Consider the following 17,259-nt stretch of genomic DNA (forward strand, 5'->3'; position numbering starts at 1 on the left):
TAAGATACTTAGGGTTAGAGTTAGTAACCCTACCCCTACCCCTCTAACCCTCTAACCCTAAGCACTAAAAATAACCCTAACCTTAGCCCTGACCCTAACCCTAGCCCTAACCCTAATTCTATTTTTTTTTCTGGTTCTGCACATGCTACAGAGCTGAAACTTCACAGGTACACTTTTTAGACCCCCCCAGACAATAAATCCAAAGAAATTTCTTTTTTTTATTTTTTATTTTTTTTAATTTTTCCAATAATTGGCTCTCTATCAAAAATGACAATTTTTAAAAACTTTTTTGTGTGATTTAGTGTCTGGGGGGGGGTCTAAAAAGTGTACCTGTGAAGTTTCAGCTCTGTAGCATGTCTAGAACCAGAAAAAAAGATCATTTTTCAGTAGAGCAGGGATGGTGGGAACCCTTCTTTTACACCTATATGATCTTTTCTTTCTGGTTCCGGGCATGCTACAGAGCTGAAACTTCACAGGTACACTTTTTAGACCCCCCCCCCCCCCCCCCGACACTAATCCCAAAAAAGTCATGCCTGCCTCCAAAAATGCCTGATAAATATATAGAAAAAAATAAATAAAAGCAGACTGAAATACCAGCCCTAAAAAGGGCTTTTTTGGGGTGCTGTCAGGATGCTGTTCTTACAGCAGGAGTGGACACAGAACACTGGCCTAGCTAATGATTTCCCTATCAATTCAGCAGCAACAGCAGCCCTCTCCCTGCTCTAACTAACTGTGCAGCTTCAGAATGAATCTAAGATGGATGCTGCCCTTGCTTTTTTATAGGAGGTGGGAGGGTCTGGGAGGGAGGGTATGCTGATTGGCTGGAATGTGTCTGCTGACTGTGAGGTACAGGGTCAAAGTTTGCTCAATGATGATGTATAGGAGGCAGACCGAACATCGCATATGTTCGCCCGCCGAGGCGAACGCGAACATGCGAAGTTCGCCGGGAACTGTTCGCCGGCGAACAGTTCGGGACATCTCTACTGATGAGGCTGCATTCATGGACACAGGTAAGACGTGCTGACGTCACCAATACGGGATTGAGGACGGGCGGAAGAGTCGGCCCGGCTGGCGGCTCATTCAAACAAACGCTCTCTATTTCTGATGTTTGCATTCCTCCATGTTGGGACCTGCTGAATTCTATGATCCTGAGTTTACTGGCATTAGACATTGGCTTATTACTGAGTATATCTGGTAAGCAGTTTTGTATGTCGGTGGTGGTCACGCTCCTGACTGAAGTTTCCGCACACCTTGGGATTCCCTTCCTTTGGCTTTAATTCCCTCAAACAAATTGTTATCTGATACTGGCACTTAATTGTGTACATCTGGTAAGCAGCTTTCACTTCAGCACTTTTTTCCTTATTAAGTGGATTGCACTTAAGGTGTAAATTTCACCATTGGGTGTACATTTGTGATATATGCACCCATAACAATTATACAGTGTTACGCTATGGGATCTTGTATCATTTTTTACATGCACGTGGTCCATGTTTGTTGAGCTTTTCCTGTCGTCTGATGTTGGAATTTATCCAGAGGTCTATCCTATTGAGGATCCTGGGAGCATACACCTTTGAATCAGGCACTTGATATACCTCAATCTGGTAAACAGTCTGCGTATCTAGTGGCTGTTCCTTGCAATAGGAGTGATCTAACACTTTGGAATCTCACACGGACTACTGGATTGATCCCCAGGAGTTTTCCAGCAGTTTTTGTGGTCAAGATCATTTTTGACCTTTAGACATTTTTATTTGTCACTGTTGATTTTTTGGGTCCTTATAGGGACTATTGAACTTTAGTTAACTCTGCACACAAATTGCTTTACACACTTCCTGGTTGGGTGTATGTCACATTTAAGTTGTTGTTATTATTTTTATTTTTATTCACTGTATATTTAAGTATTTAACTTGGTATTTTCACCATATATAATATTTTGTGTGTTATAGCACAAATTCACTGCTTAGCGCGGCTTACCTTGATATAATTTTGTTTAAGTGTTTGTCACACTGTAAGCTGCTGCTTATTTGTACATTAGCATAGCGCAGTTATCTTCCAAATTTACAGGTAAGGCTGTATTTGATTTAAAAAAAAGTTCTGAATCCAATGCTGTTTATTTAAAATTTTAAGCTTTTTTCCTAAAATTTCCCTCCTAAATGTGAGGTGCGTGTTATACACCGGTGCGTGTTATAGGCCGATAAATACGGTATATTTATACACATATCTATATTATATACCATGGCTGGTAGGCAGTATAACTTTTACACAGACTAAATAATTTACGCTTATTGGGATTTTTTTACCAAAAATATTTAGCAGAATACATATTGGCCTAAATTTATGAAAAAATTAGATTTTCTCAATTTATTGGATATGTTTTATAGCAGAAAGTAAAAAATATTGTTTTTTTTTTCTCCAAAATTGTATTTTTGTTTATAGCACAAAAAAATAAAAAAAACGCAGTGGTCCTCAAATACCACAAATAGAAAAGGACATCAATTTTATTTGGGTACAGTGTTGCATAACCGTGCAATTGTCAGTTAAAAATCGCAAAATATGGTCTGGTTATGAAGAGGGGTAATTCGTCCAGAGGTCAAATGTATAATGTTAAGCTATGTAGGAAGAGAGGAATGTTATAATTGCCACTTAGATTGGAGTGCTTTGTCTCTATATGTGGGATTAGAGAGAATAGAGGAGGCTTCCATGCCAGGTGCAGCCATGTTCCAAGTTATATCTAGGTGCACATGAGGGGTTAAAAATGGCGGAGAAGATAGAAAAAAATAAAAACCTAGCAGCTTCAGGCTGTCTATTTTTCCTTCTAAATCAGGAAATCAAGGGGAACTCTGATGTAAGGGGGACACTTTGGACTGTATTGTAAAGGGGAACTCTAATGTAAGGTATTCTCTGGTCACCAAAGCCCCCCCCCCTCCCCTTTACATCACAGTCAGCAGCATTCCCTTTTACATCAGGGTGTGCAGCATTTCTTCTTGCATCAGAGTTCCAATTTACATCAGGACCTGCAGAGGTGCCCTGTGGGACGCAAGTGTAATGCAAGGGGGGACACAGCAGACCCTGGTGTGATTCATCATGGGGAGTTTCCCATGACTGGCGAACGGCTAATATTGTACCTATCCACAAGAAGGGCAGCAAGGTAGAAACTGGCAATTACAGGTGTAGCACCCAACAGATAGGTGCTAGATAAAACCATAGTGGGCCTTGTCTGCTTAACAGCAGGGCTGTGATTTATCTAGCCAGGGTGTCAGGGCTTCCAGATGTGCCTGCTGAGGGGAGAAGTATCCCCACTGGCTCCTGTGAGAGGCTTCTCATAGGGCAGTGTGGGAAGCCCAATCAGGGGACACATCCCAGCTTGTAACTACCCTAGAAGGCAGATTATGCTGCAAGGGATTCTGGGAGTGGGTATACATTTGGGGGGAAGTGCGTGGCACGGTGTCTTTGGCGGGAGCAGAGTCCCAGGAAGGAGAGTGCGGCTGTCTCTCCTTCTGTCTGAGGAAGGTGGATGTCTCGGGGTGTCGCCTGAGAGTCCAGAGAGTGCTGAGTTGAGCTGAGGGGGATCCGGTTTGCCGAGAGCCTGTGGAGAGAGAGACGGGTCCAATCCCAGGAAAGCCTACACAGGCAGTGAGTACTGTAGTTTGCCCCTGGGGGTCTGCCCAGTGTCAGAGGGGACCACTCCGGAAGAGGTTTGGGGAACCAAGGTCAGCTAGCTGTAAAGGGGGTACCTAGGTTAAGGACCCTGAAGTGTAAAGGGGGTACACAGTCAGTGGACCCTGAAGAGTTTAAGGAGCAAAGGGGGCACCTGCAGTCTGGGCCCTAAATTGTATTGCATGTGCCAGTTACAGTGTTAGCTATTTGGAGTTCTACAAATACTCACAAATTGACTAGAAATGTGTTTAGGATATGGGACTCTGTTTACAGACAATTAAAATGGGATTATAATTCACCAATAATTTCACTCACGGGGACAAATTATGTTTTACCTGGAAATGAGACACAATTCGGTGACTGGATAGTGGATAAAATGCACAATTAAAAAAAACATAATGGAAAATGGGAAGTTATTATCATATTATGATTTGAAACACAAAAGGGAATTAACAATTTTAAATGAATGGCGGTATTTACATTTAAGACATTTTGTAACAACAATACTTTAGCCTATTAGGTCCGAAAAGGAACTTTTTCCATTAGAAAGACTGTAATTCACAGTCGAAATTAAAACATTCCATATCTAAAATATATAAAATACTTACGGAGACAGCAGAGTCAAGAATACTGCCATACATTGAAAAGTGGGACAAAGACATGGGTTCATGGTTAGAGGAACACTTTAGTAAAGTATTGAAAACTGTTCATGAAGTAGCAGTAGATATAAACTCGATAGAAAGGAATTACAAATGTTTGGCCAGATGGTATATAACCCCCGTGATAGCACATAAATGTCAACTAGAAAAATCTCCACTCTGTTGGAGAGGGTGCGATTCGAGGGGCACAATGGGGCATATATGGTGGGAGTGCCCAAAAATAAAGGAGCACTGGCAGAGAGTGCGGCAATATAAAAAAGAGATAACAAACACAGAGGTTCCTGATGATCCATGGGCATGCCTCTTTCATAAGACAAACAACTTCATAAGACAATACAGGAAAACGTTAGTGCCTTACTTGGTGAATGCCGCAAAGGGAACAATACCAAAGAAATGAGCCAGAAAGCCCCCCACGATAAAAGAGTGGTTTAAAAGAATTGAATACATATATGAAATGGTATATCTGAATAGTTGTGAAGAGGGTCAAATAGAGAGGTTTAACACCACCTGGAAAAAATGGGTAAGATTAAAAAAACGAGGAAACATGTGGAAATAAAGGGAGAATAGAAGTAGTAGCAGTAGAAGAGAGATGGTTTAGGATAAAGGAAGTGAAAAAGTGTGTGGCAAAATATAGGCCGGGGGAAGAAGGGAATAGGTGGAAGAGGGGGGGGGGGTGTGGGAAATAGAGGTAATGATTGTATAACAAGTGAGGCCTTTTTTTAAATGTATTATGGTGTATTTTTTGTTACTAAATGGAAAAAATAAAGTTATTAAAAAAAATAATAATAATACCATGTCCAGTTATGGAGACCTCGCTTACAGAAAGATATAGATAACATAGAACGAGTCTAGAAATGGGTAACAAAAATGGTGAAAGGTCCGGGGGATAAAACATATCGAGGGCGACTTCAGGAACCTAATATGTATAGTCTGGAGTAAAGAAGGGAAAGGGGAGACATGATTGAAACCTTTAAATACATCAAGGGGGTGAATAAGGTTCAGAAGGGCAATATTTTAAAAAATATGAAACCAAAATCAAGAACGCAGGGACATGACCTCAAACTAACTGGAGAAAAGTTCAAAACTAATTTTAGAAATTATTATTTTACTGAAAGGGTAGTTAATGCTTGAAATACACTACCAGCAGAGGTAGTGAGCCAGTCAATAGTAAATTGCTTCAAACATGCTTGGAACAAACATAGATCTATACAAAAAATATCTCAGACAAAAAAAGTTAACGCAAGAAAATAAAAATATGGGCAGACTCAATAGGCTACTCTGTCTTTTTCCGCTGTCACTTTTCTATGTTTCTATGCCACCGTCCAACCTGCCACCGCTAGGACATCTCTGTAGTCACCACTTTTCCCTCCCCCTTCCTTTGACTGTACACCAGCACACTCCCCTGAAAACTTCTGAGTGTAGAACTGGTGCCACAGCTCTCACTTTTGAGTTATTGGCCAATCAGCTGCAGACACAACACAGCATTCTAGTGAGTCGATACATGGTTGGAAGACTGTGCAGCAATGCCTGTAGTGCAAACCCATAAACCTGGGCTTTATGGAGAGCCCCGCATAGGTCTAAATGCCTTCCATGTAATGCCCCTGGTGTTCTCTGCCATGTACACAGCAATAAGTAGACTGGAGAAATCAGTCCTTGTCTGCACTCAAATCAATTCCACTTCAAACTGCATCCAGCATCTGAGATCATCTGGAGGAGAGAGGGGTTCATAATTCTCTCTCTCCCTCCAGACGGGCATGGTGTGTGCCCCTCTATTACCCACATGGAAGAAAAATATATAAAAAATATATTTAAAAAAAACATTTTTTTTTCCCCAAATATATTGGACATATATTTGAAATGCTACAATTTTGGCCACATTCAATATATTTCTAAAATTTTTATCCCAAATATATTGAAAATATATTTGAAATGCTACAATTTTGGCCATATTCAATATATTTCAAAATATTTTTTCCCTAAATATATTGGAAATACATTTTTCTTCCATATGGGGAATGGCAAATGTAGGCACATGCCTACAGTGCCTAAAGGGAAATCCGGCCCTGGCTGCAACAGGTTTGAGGATGAGCAGATCATTTACTTCCCATCCCCCCTGTGGAGATAATCCCTCTCATTCTAGACAGTCAGGACCACTGTTGGTTTTTGAGAATTAATATTTAAAAATAAGCTGCAACCAAAATGTTAAGGTATATATAGTATAAAGTGTAGAAGGTTAAGAGCTTCTGCTAGATTATCATTGTGTTACTTTTGGAGACATTTCTTCTTACTTCCCTATGACAGTAGTCACCATCACAGTAAGTGATGGGAAATTACTACAAAGAGGAGATGGACAGCAAGAAAGACTTGGTGTTGAAGGATTAATAGTAAAAACGTTTAATGTAACTCATAAAGTGCATCATATGAAATCAAATGAAACACAGCTCCTAAAATGTCATATCAACTAACCCTTCTTCAATTACTCTGTTTACTTCAAAACATTAGTATAACTTCAACTTCGTCCATAGAGCGGCACCAAACTATGCTACTTCAAAATCTCCATAGGCGATGCTTTAAACAATTTTATAGGCTAGTTTAGAGTTACAGAGGAGATCTCATGCTAAAATGATTGCTCTCACTCTGACATTTGTGGCGATATCTCACATGTGTGGTTTGAACACTGTTTACATATGTACCTACCTACGTATGTGTTCACCACTGTGCGCGAGCACGGGAGGATGGGTGTGGTTTAAATTTTGTTTTTCTATTTATTTTATTACTTTTTTTTATTGTTACACTGTCCCAATAAGACCCCACATCTCTCCTCTACAATGTAAAGCATATACTAGTATTGATCACGGTGGGGTGACGTCACGTAAGAGGCTCCGCCCAATGCTAGGAACGCGTTGGAAGGAGCCTCTCACGTGACATCACGCTGCCATGATCGATAGTTGTGGCGGCGTTTACATGTGAGTGGCTGTTCATTCATTTTTATTACATGTTCATTCTTTTTTATTACATTCATTTTTATTACATTTATTTAATGTGGATATTTCCAATAAATGGAGTTTTATGACATATTGTCTGTTCCATTTTGACTGCTATGCGGAGGGTACGGAGTGTGTGGTCCACCACTGCTTAGACCCTCATCATAGGATGTCTGGAGTTATGGTCTAGTTACTAAGAGACATAATATTGTCTTTCTGGTGAGTTTGCATTACATGTGGGAGTTACAGGAGTTGAACACGTGAGTCTGTCGTGTGCCTTCTTATCACGGGTGATCTCCTCTACTCTCTGAAGCAAGACTTTATCATCTTAATACTACACCATGAAGGTCTTATTGTTTTTGCTTTTTTCCTCACATATTATTTTATGAGAGAGACTGAATAGGGAGAATGGTTACAGAGGATGGTTACAGAGGACACTGAAAAAGCAACCGTGCTGAATGCTTTTTTCTTGTCAGTCTTTACACAGAAAATGAAGGGGTACACTGACCATGACTGTATGGTGAGTAGTAATACACAGGACTTGCCACTATGGCTAACAGAGGGGGAAATCAGGGAAAGGCTGGATAAACTTAACACAAACAAATCACCAGGCCCGGATGGCGTACATCCGAGAGTACTCAAGGAACTCAGTAAGGTTATATCTAGACCACTGTTCCTGATCTTTGCTGACAGTATTAGGACAGGAGATGTACCAGGGGATTAGAGGAAAGCTAACGTGATTCCGATATTCAAAAAGGGTCAGAGGCATATATCGGGAAATTATAGGCCTGTCAGTTTGACATCAATAGTATGTAAACTTCTGGAGGGGATGATAAGGGACTATATCATAGAGTTTGCTAAAGACAACAACATCATCAGCAGTAATCAGCACGGGTTTACAAATGGGCGTTCTTGTCAAACCAATCTCTTAACATTCTACGAGGAGGTGAGCTGTGAGCTAGATAGGGGCAGACCAGTGGATGTGGTGTACTTGGATTTCGCTAAGGCGTTTGATACAGTTCCCCATAAGCGCTTAATTTATAAAATAAGGTCTGCAGGTATCGACAGCAGGGTTTGCTCTTGGATACGAAACTGGCTAAAAGGGCGTGTCCAAAGGGTGGTAATAAACAGCGCATACTCAGACTGGTCTGAGGTGGTAAGCGGGGTCCCCCAAGGCTCAGTCCTAGGACCAACCTTGTTCAATTTATTCATAAACAGCATTGAGGTCGGGATCAGGAGTTTGATATCAGTTTTTGCAGATGACACAAAATTGGCCAGGGCAATAACTGCACAGCATGAAGCAGATATCCTACAGAAGGACCTAGACAAAATAACGGAGTGGGCAACGACTTGGCAAATGAGGTTTAATGTGGAGAAGTGTAAGGTTTTGCACTTGAGGACTAGAAACATAAAAGCACAATACACGCTAGGAGGGGAACCCTTGGGGGAATCAAAAATAGAGAAAGATCTGGGAGGCTTGGTTGATGATAGATTAGGCAATAGCATGCAATGTCAAGCGGCAGCTGCCAAAGCCAGCAGAATATTAGCATGCATAAAGAAAGGGATGTATTCCAGAGATAAGATTATAATCCTTCCACTTTATAAAACTCTGGTACGACCACATCTGGAGTATTCTGTCCAGTTCTGGTCACCAGTCCTCAGGAGGGATGTGTTGGAGCTGGAGAGAGTCCAGAGAAGGGCAACTAAACTGATTAGGGGATTGGAGGACCTTAATTATAAAGAGCGTCTGCAATCGCTTAATTTATTCTCCCTGGAGAAGAGACGCCTGAGGGGGGACATGATAGCAATTTATAAATATCTCAATGGGGATCTCAGCTTAGAAAAAAAGCTGTTCAGTCGAAGGGATTGCATGAGGACTCGAGGGCATACAATGCGATTAGAGGAGAAGCGTTTTAACCTCAGGCAACGTGGGGGGGGATCTTTACTGTTAGGGCTACAAGATTGTGGAATTCTCTACCACAAGAGGTGGTTTCTGCGGGTAGTATGGTGGCTTTCAAAAGACTCAGGGCTATGTGAGATGATTACAGCCACACATACCTACACAGGTTGAACTGGATGGACTATTGTCTTTTTTCAACCTCACCTACTATGTAACTATGTAACTATGAATACAATACAGGCACTTTGATTTCTTCATTGGTGCATCCAGTAGCTATTCCTATCAGACTTTCGGAATGTGGGGGTGAGTGACTTTTTCATCATAACGGACACTACTACCCATGGACTTTTTTTTTTCAATCATCCCTTCTCTAGTTTTTTAACCATTCCTTCTCTTTATATTTTTTTCATGTACGATGCAATCCTATATTTAATTATCAAGGTGGATTTAGCCTGTAATTTTCTAGTAGAAAGAGAATGTCCGGATATTTTCTACAGGGACCACGAAGACTGCATATATATGGCTTAGACATTATTCTTGGGTCTCCAGGTGGATTTAAGCTGTAATCTATACAGAATATTATTATCATTATTTTTATTAGTATAGTATAGACTATACAGAGAAATGTCCATTTCCACATTTCTACGGGGGGGACCAGCGAGACCATGTATGCATGGCTTGGATGTCACCAATAGTGCTAGGAGATGACCATAAAGAAAAATAAAAGTCCACTCACCACCATGACGCTTCAAGCTAAAAGGATGATCTGCAATGCACAATCAAATCCTGGATGCACAGAATTCTATTTTCTCTTAACACAGTTAATAACTGCACCTTAATGCAGGTAAATGCTCAATGTGAATGGCCCCATTGAAAAACCTTTACATGATTTAGAAATGTCCTCTAAATGCATATAAACTCAGGTTTGAAAGTTATAACTACCTCACTCTGTATATGTGAACAAAATGTTTTAGAATTTATTTATGGAAGTAACAAAACCATAAGAGACTTTAACTGTACTGATTTTTTCATATGATTACAAAAACTGTGAACATACTGTATATGTACTATTATACTTATATACAACTGTTTGACTTCAATAAAGAGAGTTTGATTTAAAAAAAAAAAATCATGATTATGTATGTATGCTGCACCCACATATTGGTCAACCTCTCAACCGTTATGTGCTATGTTTAACTGTTTATTGACTTGTAGCCTGATTCTCACCTTTAGTTTGTATGATACTAGGATGATTAGTGATCATTCATGTCTAATACCTTATGTGATGTTTCTATACCATATATGTTCTCCTCCTCTTCCTCTGCGTAGGGGCTTTTCTCTCCAGAAATTTTATTATATCATTATAGTGGGGATTTTTTGTCTGTTATTTTATATTTCCAATAAAGTTTGTGTAAAAAAAAAATCTTACCTCAATGCTTATATCGTCTTTCAATTTACAATATTATCTGAAGGGACTTCCCTCCCTATTGCAGTCATTCATATCTTCATGAATGTTCTTTATGTCCAAACCTTTTTTTTTTTGCAGATTATTTTTTATAACTTTGAATTCTGAATTGTAATAATCCAACAGCTGCATACTTTGCATATCAAGGCATTCAGTACATTATTACTTTTTTAACACTAACCTGCTAACCTGCAACTAATCCTTTATGATTGGCCTAAGGACTTTTAGAATAACCCATATTAACATGCGTGAGTCATGTAAGTGACTCACCAAGGAATGAATGAAGGATGACAATGACAAACTTGGTACTTGCATCTTTATAAAAAGACAGCAATGACAGCTCCCCTATATCTATTCTGACAGATTTATTTTTAAAAGCCAGATAGTGATATGCGTACCTCAAGCACTTGATATCTAATAGAGAAGCATGAGTGACTGAACAATGTTTCAGCCAAAGGCTTTTTAATTTTCAATAATACCTGTACCTCAGACTCATCCTGAATAATTACAGCTGGCAATTAGCCTGGTATAACAGGAAACTTAAGAAAATTTATATTTTTAGATTGTAACAGCTTTGAGGGAATACTCTATTATGATACCAATAAACCAACTTTAAAAATGGTAAGTAGTGTTACTGCTACACAGTTATCTCTGCATAGTTTTATTTTTTATTCTCTGGGTAGTACGGCCTTCTAAATCATACAAATCTGAGCATATGCATAGCTATTGTACATTTTACTAATCATAACTAGAGTTGAGCGGACACCTGGATGTACGTGTTCGGCGGGTTCGGCCGAACTTGAAAAAAAAGTCAGAATCCGTGTCCGTGTGACTTTTTCCGAACTTTACCCGGACACCGAACCCCATTGAAGTCAATGGGGACCCGAACTTTCAGGCACTAAAATGGCTCTAAAACACCAATGGAAAGGGCTAGAGTGCTGCAAATGGCAGCAAAACGTAGTTAAGAGCATGGTGAGTGCTCTGCAAACAAATGTGGATAGGGAAATAACTTAAAACAACAAAAAAAAAACAGAAAAATAAAACAATGTTCTTCATCTGTGAAGGACGAGGCCCATATGGAGTAGGAGGGAGGTTGAGGTGGTGGTGGATGTGGCGGTGTCATAGGCGTGCGCACAGGGTGTGCCGGGTGTGCCTGGGCACACCCTAATCACCTAGGGCACATTAGCATTATCGCTCTGTTTGCCAGTGAGGAGATGGGAAAGATCTCCCTCGGACCTGCTCTGCCATAAGAGAAGTGCCACACACTTCTATTTCACTTTGCCAGCAGGGAGAGTACTGTATCGGGCCATGTACATGTAGGCAAACACATGCATGTGTATTTAAACTTTGGGGTGCACACCCTAATGCAATAGGCTGCAGGTGGAAGCGGTGGTGGAGGAGGACGAGGTAGCCAACACTGCTTTTTTTCAGTCATTTTAAATGAGGGTACACCCCAAAAGAGTGAGAAAGAGCAAAAATGGAACAATGGCTGGGTAAGGTCGGTATCCATCTCTATTCTGCACAAGGTACGGAAAAGTCCCGTGGGATCCATGCCTGGTTAATTTTAATGAACGTGAGCTTGTCCACATTGTCTCTGGACAGGCGGCTGCGCTTGTCTGTGATAACGCCCTCAGCCGTGCTAAATACCCGTTCAGATAATACACTGGCTGCAGGGCACGCCAGCACCTCCAAGGCGTAAAGGGCAAGCTCAGGCCATGTGCCCAACTTGGAGATCCAGAAGTTGAAGGGGGCAGACCCCTCATTCAGTACGTCTAGGCGTGTGCACACATACTGCTCCACCATGTTGGTGAAATGCTGCCTCCTGCTAAGACGTTCCATATGAGCTGCTGGTGCTGCTGTTTGTTGTGGCATGCTGACAAAGCTTTTCCACATTTCGGCCATGCTAACCCTGCCTTCTGAGGTGCTGGCGGTGCCCTGGTTGCGTTGGTGACCTCTTCCTCCTCCTCCTCCTCCTCTGCCTTGTGCTTCCACTGTGGCCCCACTGTCAGGTGGGAATGCCAGCAGCATCGCGTCTACCAGCATGCGCTTGTACTCGCGCATCTTGCGATCGCGCTCCAGTGAGTGAATTAAGGACGGAACGTTGTCCTTGTAACAGGGATCAAGCAGCGTAGCCACCCAGTAATCAGCACAAGTTACAATGTGGGCAACTCGTCGGTCGTTGTGGAGACACTGCAGCATGTAATCGCTCATGTGTGCCAGGCTGCCCAGAGGCAACGAAAGGCTGTCCTCTGTGGAAAGTGTATCGTCTGTGTCCTCTGTATCCCCCCAGCCACGAACCAGTGATGGCCATGAGCTGGCCTGGGTGCCACCCTGCTGTGAACATGGTTCCATCTCCTCCTCCATCTCCTCCTCCTCATCCTCCTCATCCTCCAGAACTGCGCCCCTGCTGGACAATTGTGTCCCTGGCATTTGTGTGTGCAGGAACCCACCCTCGGAGCCCCTTGCGAATGACTGCCCTGAAAGCCTTGGAAATTTTACCTCTTTATCCTCCTCCTCCTCCTCCTCATCCTGTGCCACATCCTCTTCCATCATCGCCCGAATTGTTTTTTGAAGGAGGCATAGAAGTGTGATAGTTAAGCTGACAACGGCGTCATCGGCACTGGCCATGTTGGTGGAATACTCAAAACAGCGCAACAAGGCACACAGGTCTCGCATGGAGGCTCAGTTATTGGTGGTGAAGTGGTGCTGTTCCGCAGAGCGACTCACGAGTGCGTGCTGCAGCTGAAACTCCACTATGGCCTGCTGCTGCTCGCACAGTCTTTCCAGCATGTGCAAGGTGGAGTTCCACCTTGTGGGCACGTCACATATGAGGCGGTGAGCGGGAAGGCCGAAGTTACGCTGCAGCGCTGACAGGCGAGCAGCAGCAGGGTGAGAACGCCAAAAGTGCGCACAGACGGCCCGCACTTTCTGCAGCAGCTCTGACATATCGGGGTAATTTTTAAGGAACCTCTGCCCCACCAAATTCAGCACATGCGCCAGGCAAGGGATGTGCGTCAAACCGGCTAGGCCCAGAGCTGCTATGAGATTTCGCCCGTTATCGCACACCACCAGGCCGGGCTTGAGGCTCGCTGGCAGCAACCACTCATTTGCCTGCTGTTCCATGCTCCTCCACAACTCCTGCGCGGTGTGTGGTTTTTCCCCCAAACAGGCAAGTTTTAAAACTGCCTGCTGTCGTTTACCCCTGGCCGTGCTGAAGTTGGTGGTGAAGGTGTTACGCTGATCGGATGAGGAGCCGGTAGAGGATGAGGAAGCGGAGTAGGAGGAGTTAGGAACAGGAGGCAAACTGAAGCGCCCTGCAATCCTCGGTGGTGGAAGAACATGCGCCAAATTGCTATCCGCCTCAGGCCCATCCGCCACTGCATTTACCCAGTGTGCCGTTAGGGAGATATAACGCCCCTGACCGTGCTTACTGGTTCACGTATCTGTAGTTAGGTGGACCTTGGCACAGATGGCGTTGCGCAGTGCACACCTGATTTTTTCCCCCACTTGGTTGTGCAGGGAAGGGATGGCTTGCCTGGAAAAGTAGTGGCGGCTGGGCACGACGTACTGTGGGACAGCCACCGACATAAGGTTTTTAAAACTATGCGTCTCCACCAGACGGAATGACAGCATTTCAAAGGCCAAGAATTTTGAAATGCTGGCATTCAGGGGCCAGGGATCGCGGGTGGGTAGGGGGGTACTTCCTCTTCCTCTCAAGTGTTTGGGAGATGGAAAGCTGAACGCTTCCACGGGACATTGTGGAGATGGTTAGTGACCCAGTTGGTGGTGTTGCTGACAGATCGTCTGGTTGCGGGGTGGCAGGTGCCGGGAACAATACAGATGTGGATGGAGAGGCCGAGACTGCAGCAGAAGAGGAAGCAGGAGGAGCCAGAGACCTTTCTTGGTTTTGAAGGTGTCTACTCCACTGTAGCTCGTGCTTTGCACTTAGATGCCTGATCATGCAGGTTGTGCTCAGGTTGAGAAGGTTTATGCCTCGCTTCAGGCTCTAATTGCACAGGGTGCAAACCACTCGTGTCCTGTCATCAGCACATTTTCTGAAGAACTTCCACGCTAGAGAACTCCTTTGAGCTGGCTTTGGTGCGCTCGTTCCCTTGCTGTATTGGGCAGTAGCAGGCGTAGTGTCTAGGGCACGGCCGCTCCGCTTCTGCACCCTGCTCCCTCTTCTGCTGTGCTGGTGGCTCTGTGCGACCACCGCCTCTTCCTCCAAACTACTCAGGTCACCTGCATGACCTTCATTCCATGTGGGGTCGAGGGCCTCATCGTCCTCCACATCATCTTCCATCTAGTCTTCACCCCTGCCCTCCTTGTCCGTCTCCACAATTCTGAATGCCGCAGCAGTTGGCACCTGCGTTTCGTCATCATCGGAGACGTGCTGCGATGGTCCTTCCATGTACTCATCTTGAGAAATAAGTGGTTGGGCATCGCTGCACTCAATCTCTTCCACTTCTGGGGCAGGGCTAGGTGGATGGCCCTGGTAAACCCTGCTGACAGAGTCCTCAAAAAAAGAAGAGACTGCTGTATGACTTGGGGCTCAGACTGCTTGCCTGATTTGCAAGGGGGTGAGGTGAAAGACGGTTGGACATTGGCTGCAGGTGCCAACTCTGACCTTTCTGCAGTAGACTGGGTGGGAGACAATGTGAAGGAACTGGAGGCACTGTCAGCAACCCAATCTACTATCGCCTGTACTTCTTCAGGCCTCATCACTTCTAGAGGGGCATTATGCCCTACCAAATACTGCTGCAGGTTCTACTCACACTTGAGGAAGGTGTTTCACTTGTGCGTGTAGCTGGCACAGATCGACCACGTCCTCTCCTTGCAACAGGAGCTCTACCAGCAGCACCACGACCCAGGCCACGGCCCCTATTTGACGGTCTCCTCATATTTCTGTAATTTATGATCTTGCCCTAGAAAGGTGTTTATTGAATAGCGGAACAAAACAACAACAGTATCGCACGGGTGTATCTCACAGTCAAATATGCAAACTATGTCGCAATTTAATTTTTTTTACCCCAAAAGGGTGAATATTGAATAGCGGAATAGAAAAAAGGATAAAAAAAAGGTATATTTCACACGTACAAACACTAGGACTAGGCCCCGATTAAAATTTTTTGTACCCTAAAGGGAGGATGAGGAAGAGGAGTTCGGAACAGGAGGCAAACTGAAGCGCCCTGCAATCCTTGGCAGTGGAAGGAGATGCGCCAAACAAATTTAAAAGGTGTATCTCACACGTACCGATACAGACTATGCCGTAATTTAATTTTTTACACTCCAAAAGGGTGTATATTGAATAGCGGAATAGGAAAAATTTTATAATACGGTGTATCTCACATGTACAAACACAGACTAGGCCCCGATTACAATTTTTTGTACCCTAAAGGCAGGATGAGGAAGAGGAGTAGGAGGAGTTGGGAACAGGAGGCAAACTGAAGCGCCCTGCAATCCTCGGCGGTGGAAGGAGATGCGCCAAACAAATTTAAAAAGGTGTATCTCACATGTACCGATACAGACTATGCCGTAATTTAATTTTTTACACTCAAACAGGGCATATATTGAATAGCGGAATAGGAAAATTTTTATAAAACGGTGGAAGGAGATGCGCCAAACAAATTTAAAAGGTGTATCTCACACGTACCGATACAGACTATGCCGTAATTTAATTTTTTACACTCCAAAAGGTTGTATATTGAATAGCGGAATAGGAAAATTTTTATAATACGGTGTATCTCACACGTACAAACACAGACTAGGCCCCGATTACAATTTTTTGTACCCTAAAGGCAGGATGAGGAAGAGGAGTAGGAGGAGTTGGGAACAGGAGGCAAACTGAAGCGCCCTGCAATCCTCGGCGGTGGAAGGAGATGCGCCAAACACATTTAAAAAGGTGTATCTCACATGTACCGATACAGACTATGCCGTAATTTAATTTTTTACACTCAAACAGGGTGTATATTGAATAGCGGAATAGGAAAATTTTTATAAAACGGTGTATCTCACACGTACAAACACAGACTAGGCCCTGATTACTATTTTTTGTACCCTAAAGGCAGGATGAGGAAGAGGAGTAGGAGGAGTTGGGAACAGGAGGCAAACTGAAGCGCCCTGCAATCCTCGGCGGTGGAAGGAGATGCGCCAAACAAATTAAAAAAGGTGTATCTCACATGTACCGATACAGACTATGCCATAATTTAATTTTTTGCACTCAAACAGGGTGTATATTGAATAGCGGAATAGGAAAAATTTTACAAAACGGGGGTGTAACTCACACGTACAAACCCAGACTAGGCCCTGATTACTATTTTTTGTACCCCCAAAGGCAGGATGAGGAGTAGGAGGAGTTTGAAACAGGCAGGAGGCACACTGAAGCACCCTGCAATCCTCGGCGGTATGAGATGCGCCCCAAAAATTGGAAAGGTGTATCTCACACGTACCGACACAGACTATCCCGCAATTTAATTGTTTTTACTCCAAAGGTGTAGATTGAATAGCGGAATAGAAAATACGATATCAAAAGGTGTATGTATCTCACACGTACCGACACAGACTATCCCGCAAATTAATTGTTTTTACCTCAGAGGT

Source organism: Pelophylax lessonae (genome assembly GCF_965119305.1).
Source record: "Pelophylax lessonae genome assembly, chromosome: 3".
Classification (NCBI taxonomy): domain Eukaryota; kingdom Metazoa; phylum Chordata; class Amphibia; order Anura; family Ranidae; genus Pelophylax; species Pelophylax lessonae.